Source organism: Colobus angolensis, unplaced genomic scaffold (assembly GCF_000951035.1).
Source record: "Colobus angolensis palliatus isolate OR3802 unplaced genomic scaffold, Cang.pa_1.0 Scaffold485, whole genome shotgun sequence".
NCBI classification, from domain to species: domain Eukaryota; kingdom Metazoa; phylum Chordata; class Mammalia; order Primates; family Cercopithecidae; genus Colobus; species Colobus angolensis.
In genome coordinates this window covers 1,799,895-1,808,098 of record NW_012118321.1, presented here as the reverse complement: position 1 = coordinate 1,808,098, position 8,204 = coordinate 1,799,895, and positions in this window count along the sequence as shown.

Sequence of the window (8,204 nt, the reverse complement as noted above, 5' to 3'; positions counted from 1 at the left end):
CAACCCTGCTTCAGTGTGAACTCAACTAGAGGGCTTTCCCAGGAAACACCCAGACAACATGGAGGCCATTCCTGCTCACTCCCACTGCTGGTAACCTGGTGAACCATGCCTGCTAGAGCTTCTGGCCCAGCAGTCCTTTTTCTGCCTGAATTTTTGTCTGGGGACACAGCCTCCTGTTACCCTGGAACATGCAGATGGAAGGACAGGCAACTCCACCCATCCCCACCTTTTGTAGCCAGATAGGCCACACCCACTAGTGCTTCTAACCCAGCAATCCCACTTCTGCTTGAAACTCTGTGGGGATATTTCCCCACGAAGCACGTGGAAAGCAGGTTAAGGCTGACCAGGCAAGGATACAGTTTATCTGCTAGCTGCAGCCCATGCCTGAGGGAGCCCCATGGACAAGAACACCCAACAAAAGAAATGCAGTTATGGAGACAGTAATTGGAGGGAACTCCTCCAAGACCTAGAAGTGGGCTAGAGGCCAGTCAACTGAACCCACCTTATACCATAATAAAAGCCTCAAGGGCATCAAAGAAAAAAAAAAGCAAAAAAAAAAAAAAGTTCAAAGGACAGCAATGTCAAAGAATGAAGAAACAACAACCCACACAAATTAGAAAGGATCAGTGCAAGAACTCTGGCAACTCAAAAAGCCACAGTGTCTTCTTACCTTCAAACAACTGTACTAATTTCCCAGCAATGGTTCTTAACCATGCTGAAATGACTGAAATGTCAGACATAAGATTCAGAATATGGATCTAAGATTATTAACATACAGTAGATAGTCAAAATTCTATCCAAGAATTCTAGTGATTACAATAAAACAATACAAGAGGTGATAAACCAAATGGCCATTATAATAATGAGACAAACCAATCTAATAAACCTGAAATGCACACTAGAAGAATTTCATAATGTTATTCCAAGTATTAACATCAGAATTGGCCAGTCTGAGGAAAGAATCTCAGAGCTTGAAGATTGGTTCTCCAAAATAACTCAATCAGACAAAATGAAGAAGAAAACTATAAAGAAGAATGAACAAAACCTCTGAGAAATATGGGATTATGTAAACAGATCAAATCTATGACTCATTTGCATCCCTGAAAGAGAGGAAGAGAAACTAAGAAACTTGGAAAACATATTTCAGGATATCATTCATGAAAATTTCCCTTAACCTCACTAGAGAACCCAACATTCAAATTCAGGAAATGCAGAGAGCCCCTGCTAAATAGTACACAAGAAGAACATCCCCAAGACACATAGTCATCAGATTCTCCAAGGTCAAAATTAAAGAAAAAAAATGACAAAGGCAGCTAGAGAGAAGGGGAAGGTCACCTACAAAGGGAACCCCATCAGGCTAACCACAGACCTGTACATAGATATCTACAGAACTCCCCATCCAAAAAATAACAGAATATATATTATTCTTATCTGCACATTCACATGCTCTAAAATGGACCACACAATCAGACATAAAACAATCAAGTACTGAAATTGCTGGGTCAAATGGTATTTCTATCTTTAGGTCTTTGAGGAATTGCCAACTGTCTTCCACAATGGTTGAACTAATTTACACTCCCACCAACAGTGTATAAGTGTACCTTTTTTTCACAACCCCGCCAGCATCTCTTATTTTTTTGACTTTCTTATAATAGCCTTTCTTACTGGTGTAAGATGGTATCTCACTGTGGTTTTGATTTGCATTTCTCTAATGATCAGTGGTGTTGAGTTTTCTTCCATATGATTGTTGCCTCATGTATGTCTTTTTTTGAAAAGTCTCTGTTCATGTTTTTTGCCCACTTTTGAATGGAGTTGTTTGCTTTTTACTTGTAAATTTGTTTAGGTTTCTTATAGAGGCTGGATATTAGATCTTTGTTGGATGCATAGTTTGCAAAAATTTTATCTCATTCTGTAGGTTTTCTGTTTAGTCTGTTGATATTTTCTTTTGCTGTGCAGAAACTCTTTAGTTTTGTTAGATCCCATTTGTCAAGTTTTGCTTACATCGCAATTGTTTTGGGCATCTTTGTCATGAAATGTTTGCATGTGCCTGTGTCCTGAATGTTAGTGCCTAGGTTGTCTTCCAGGGTTTCTATAGTTTTGGGTTTTACATTTAAGTCTTCAATTCATCTTGAGGTGATTTTTTATATGATGTAAGAAAGGGACCCAGTTTCAATTTTCTGCATATTGCTAACCAGTTATCCCAGCACCATTTATTGAATAAGAAGTTCTTTCCACATTGTTTGTTTTTGTCAGCTTTGTCAAATATCAGATGATTGTAGGTGTATGGCCTTATTTCTGGGCTCTCTATTCTGTTCTGTTTGTCTGTGTGTCTGTTTTTGTATCAGTATCATGCTGTTTTGGTCAATGTAGCCCTGTAGTATAGTTCGAAGTCAGGTAGCATGATGCCTCCAGCTTTGTTCTTGTCGCATAGGATTGTCTTGGCTATCCAGGCTCTTTTTTTTGTTCCATATTAGTAGGAGCTAAATGATGAGAGCACAAGGACACATAGAGGGGAACAGCACACACTGGAGCCTTTTAGAGGGAGGATGGTGACAGGAGGGGGGAGATTAGGAAAAATAACTAATGGTACTAGGCTTCATACAAGGTTGATAAAATAATCTGTACAATAAACTCCCGTGACACAAGTTTACCTGTGTAACAAACTTACACTTGTACCCCTAAACTTAAAAGTAAAAAGAAGGCCGGGCGTGGTGGCTCAAGCCTGTAATCCCAGCACTTTGGGAGGCTGAAATGGGCGGATCACGAGGTCAGGAGGCTGAGACCATCCTGGCTAACACGGTGAAACCCCTGTCTCTACTAAAAAAATGCAAAAACCTAGCCGGGTGTGGTGGTGGGCGCCTGTGGTCCCAGCTACTCGGGAGGCTGAGGCAGGAGAATGGCGTAAACCCGGGAGGCAGAGCTTGCAGTCAGCTGAGATCCGGCCACTGCACTCCAGCCTGGATGACAGAGCGAGATTCTGTCTCAACAACAAAAAAAAAAAAGTAAAAAGAAGACTATCCAAAGCAAATTATAAAAATTAGAAATTATACCAAACACACTCTTGGACCGCAGTGCAATAAAAATAGACATCAATGCTAACAAAATCACACAAATCCATACAGTTACATGGAAAGTAAACAACCTGCTCCTGAATGACATTTGGGTAGATAGTCCAATTAAGTTAGAAATCAATTAATTCTTTCAAACTAATGAGAACAAAGACATAACATACCAGAATCTCTGGGACACAGTTAAAACAATGTTAAGAGGGAAGTTTATAGCACTAAACGCCCACATTAAAATGTGAAAAAAATCACAAGTTAACAATCTAACATCACACCTAGAGGAACTAGAAAAACAAGAGCAAACCAACCCAAAAGCCAGCAGAGGAAATAACCAAAATCAGAGCCGTATTGAAGGAAATTGACACATGAAAAAAACATACAAAAGACCAATGAATCTAAGGGTTGGTTCTTTGAAAAAAAAGTAACAAGATAGAAAGACCACTAGTTAGACTAATAAAGAAAAAGAGGGGGAGTGGCCAAGATAACTGACAAGCGGCAGCTAGTGTGCATGGCTGTCATTAAGTGAAACAGAAGGAGCAAGTAATTACAGCACCTTCAACTGAAACATCTAGGTACTCACATTGGGACTAATTAAGGAAACAACTTGACCCACAGAGAATAAAGAAAACAAGACAGGGCAATGGCCTATTCAGGAGCCACGTGGAGCCAGGGAAACTGTCCCCTGCCCAGGGAAGTGGTGAGTGAATGTGTGACCCCAGGAAACCATGTTTCTCCTATGGATCTTAGCAACCTTCAGGTCAGGAGATATCCTTGTGGACCCACTCTATCAGGGCCTTCGGTCTGACAGACAGCTATGTGGATTCTTGGCAGAGCATCACCTCAAGCAGGCATGGAGAACTTGGAGCCTTAGGTACTTGGGCATTCTGGAAAAAGTAGTTGCAGCTCTGGAAAAGTGGGAGGTTATATCCTTGTACACACCTCTAGGTAGGAGGCTGAATCCAGGAGGCTGAGCAGAAACATCCTGCAGGCTCCACTTCCATGGCACCTCACAGGGTGAGATCCACTAGCTTGGAATTCCAGTCAGCTACCAGTAGTGGCATTGCATCTCCATAAGAAGGAGATTCCAGGTGGAGGGGAGCTGCCATCTTTGCTGTATAGCAGACTTAGCTCTTTCAGCCTTTGGCCATTGAAGAGTTCGAGCTGACCAGGGGAAAAGGGATTTCCCAGCACAGCATAGCTGCTCCACCAAAATGTGGACAGACTGCTTCTTTAAGCGGGTCCCCGATCCCATTCCTCTTCACTGAGTGGGAGTTCCCAACGGGGGCCTCCAGCCACCCCTGTCAGTATTCTGGAACTGGTTGACAGAGATTTATAACCTCCCTGGGACCAGGCTCCCAGAGGGAGGGGCAGGGCATCATCTTTGCTGTTTTGGCGACTTAACCTTCCAAGCCTTCATGAATCTGAGTGTGCAAGGCAATTAGGGACTGAAGTGGACCCCCAGCACAGTGCAGCTCTTCTACCAAAACATGGTCACAGTGCTTTTTTAAGCGGGACCCCGATCCCATTCCTCCTCACTGGGCAGGACCACCCAACCGGGCCTCCAGTCACCTCCTACAGGTGCCTTAGGGTCAGGAACAGGCCCATGCCTCCCTGGGACAAAGCTCCAAGAGGGAGGGACAGGCTGCCCTCTTTGGTGTTTCACAGCCTTCACTAGTGATGCTTCCAGGTACTGAAACATCTGAGATGACAAGAGACTATAATGGGTCCCAAGCATACAACAGCAGCCCTACAGAAAAGCAGCCAAACTGTTATGTGGGTGCTCATTCCCATATCCCCTCAGTGGTCAGATCCTCCAGGCCTGGGCCTCCAGCCAACCTACACCAGAGCTATCAAGCCAGTAGCAACTTGGCAACTCCCCAGACAGAGCCTCCAGGGGCAACTAAAAGCCCCTCTGCCACTGCGTCTGCAATGGAACTGCCCTTGCCACCCTTGGACTAATGAATGAGCAAAGACCCTAAGTGCCTTATCCATACTTCCAACAAGCTGCAGCCGATCCAAGGAGAAGAGGCCAGTCAGTCTCCCTCAGGTCCCACACACGTCCCACTGCACATCCCCAGACAGGGAACCCTTGACTTGGGACAAAAGCACAGACCCTCCACCCTGGGCCAATTGCACTGAGTGACTGCTGACCTGCATCACTCTGGGGTGGAGCCCCCAGGAGACAAGCAAACAACCCTCAGCCACAAGCACTACTAAGTTCCTTTCCTTTACTGCCTCCAAGTTGAGGAAGGAACATAAACACCGAGATTTTCACAAAGCTGCTGTGAGCAGCCCAGGAGTGTCAAGTTATGATCCATAGCCAGCACTCAAGGGGGAGAACAACCCACACATTTGGAGCATTGAGAGGAGACACAGCTGCAACTGTAAGGAAACATAAGGGAGCCACACAACTGAGCAAGTCTACCAACTGACCAATAAGCCTAAGCGCCACCTGCTGGATCACACTTCAAAACTTCAGCACCAAAAATACCTAACTAACATAATCCCTCTGAAACCAGAGACAAGAAGTCAGTTTCAAATAAAGACCCTGCACAAAGCCTCAGCCTGCTGAAAACATCCAGAAAAGAAGTCTATTGACTACTCAGTCTACACTGCAGTTAAAGGTACATTCACACGCAGAAACGAGAACGAATCAATGCAAGAACCCCAGTAACTCAAATGGCCAGAGTGTATATGTCCTCCAAATGACCACACCTATTCTCCAATGAGAGTTCTTAACCAGGCTGAACTGGCAAGAATGACAGAAATAGAATTGAGAAAATGGATAGACGCAAAAATTATTGAGATTCAGGAGGATGGCAAAACCCAATCCAAGGAAAATAGGAATGATAATAAAGTGATACAGGAGCTGAAGGATGAAATAGCCAGTATAAAAAAGAACCTAACACATCTGACAGAGCTGAATAACACAATACAAGAAATTCACAATGCCATCACAAGTATAACAGCAGAATAAACCAAGCTGATGAAAGAAATTAAAGACTGGTTCTCTGAAATAAGACAGTCAACAACAACAACAAAAAGAATAAAGAGCAATAAACAAAAACTCCACAAATCATGGGATTATGTAAAAGGGCCAAATCTATTAATCATTGGCATCCCTGAAAGGGAGGAGGAGAAAGCAAACAACTTAGAAAACATATTTCAGGATATCATCTATGAAAACTTTTCCCCAACATTGCTAGAGAGGCCAACAGTCAAATTCAGGAAATACAGAGAACTCCATCACAAGAAGATCATCCTTAAGACATGTAATCATCGATATTTCGAGGCTGTGGGAGCCCACCTTTTGCATCAGTGTGACCTGGATGTGAGACATGGGCCAAAGGAGGTCATTTTGGAACTTTAAGGTTTAATGACTGCCCTATTGGATTTTGGACTTGCATGGGGCCTGTAACTGCTTTCTTTTGGTCAATTTCTCTTATTTGGAATGGGTGTATTTACCCAATGCCTGTACCCACACTGTATCTGGAAAGTAACTAACTTGCTTTTGATTTTACAGCCTCATAGTTGGAAGAGACTTGCCTTGTCTCAGATGAGACCTTGAACTTGGACTTTTGGGTTAATGCTGGAATGAGTTAAGACTTTGGGGGACTGTCAGAAGGGCATGATTGTGTTTTGAAATTTGAGGACATGAGATTTGGGAAGAGCCGGGGTGGAAAGGTAGTTCCAAAAGCTAGAAATCCAAAATTAAGGTATTGTCAAGGCCACGATCCCTCTGAAACCTGTATGGTAGAATCCTTCCTCGCCTCTTGGCTTCTGGTGGTAGTGGCCATCGATCCTTGGCATATTTTAGCTTGTATAATATCACTCCAATCTCTTCCTCTGTTATTTAAATCTTCACATGGCCATCTTCCCCTTTTATACATCAGTCTTATTATATATAGTGCTCACCATAATGGCCTTGTCTTAATCCGATTACATCTCCAAAGATCCTCTTCCCAAATAAGATAACACTCTCAGATACGAGGGGTTAGGGCTTCAACATGTGCAATTTGGGGAACACAATTGAAATCACAACAACCCCCTTTTTATTATTTCTCTGGTTCTTCCTTCCTATCTGTTCAATGTGGTAAAATAATGTTGCAATAGCCTCTAAGTGAGAAGTCTTCTGTTCCTACTCTGGAATGACGTTGTAATAGCAGATGAATTCTCAAAGCTCTAAAAGTTCTAAAAGACATGAACTACGTAGCACGGTTGGCTTTGGCAGTCTCTCATGTGGACCTTAGAAAAAAATACCCACTTTGACTAAGCCCAAGGGTAAGAGACCAAGAAATGGTCTGGAGACAAAAGAAAACGCACGTTTTCACAATTCAAATAATATCCAGCTGAGTTGACTATAATAGGGAAGAGTTCTCTAGGTCTTAGGCTCGAAGCTTTACATAATATAAGGGTATTTTTTTCCTTCTACATTCATTCACCACAGATGATGGTTCCAGTTAAATGAAAAACTCTGCCTTTCTGCTTAAACTTTGATAATTTTAGATGGACGAAGGTAGACCTGAATTAGAGTTAGCTTGTAATAACAAAACAGAGTTGAATGGCTATATATAAGAAGTAGGACAAGTATGAAGTTACCTAGAGAAATCTAGGAGAAACATGGTGAAGAGAAAAACTGACGGGGGGTTGGGGGGAGGAGAGAATAGAGGAGATACTAAGATGTATGAGACTGAGGCACTATGTAAATTGCAGTAACATTTCCCTGATGGTAGGAAGGAAAAGAAACTTTGTACATGCTGTTATCTCTGTTCTTGGTAGAATAAATGATCCCTACCCACGATGTACAGAACCTAATCCCCAGCACATGGCAAAAGAGACCTTTCAGATGTGATTAAATCAAGGATCTTGAGCATGGTGATTATCTTTAATTATCCGGTGAGCCCAATGTAATAGCAAGGATCCTAATAAGAGGGAAGCCAGAAGATCAAAGTAAGAAAAAGCAGATGGAACAATGGAAGCAGAAGTCTGAGCGATTCTCTGAATATAGAGAAATGATCCATGATCCCATCTCTAGAAGCTGACAAAGGCAAGTAAACACATTCTTCTCTGCAGTCTCCAGAAAAAACCAGACGTGCTGACACTTTGATGTTAGTGAGAATTCTTTCTGATCTCAAGGGC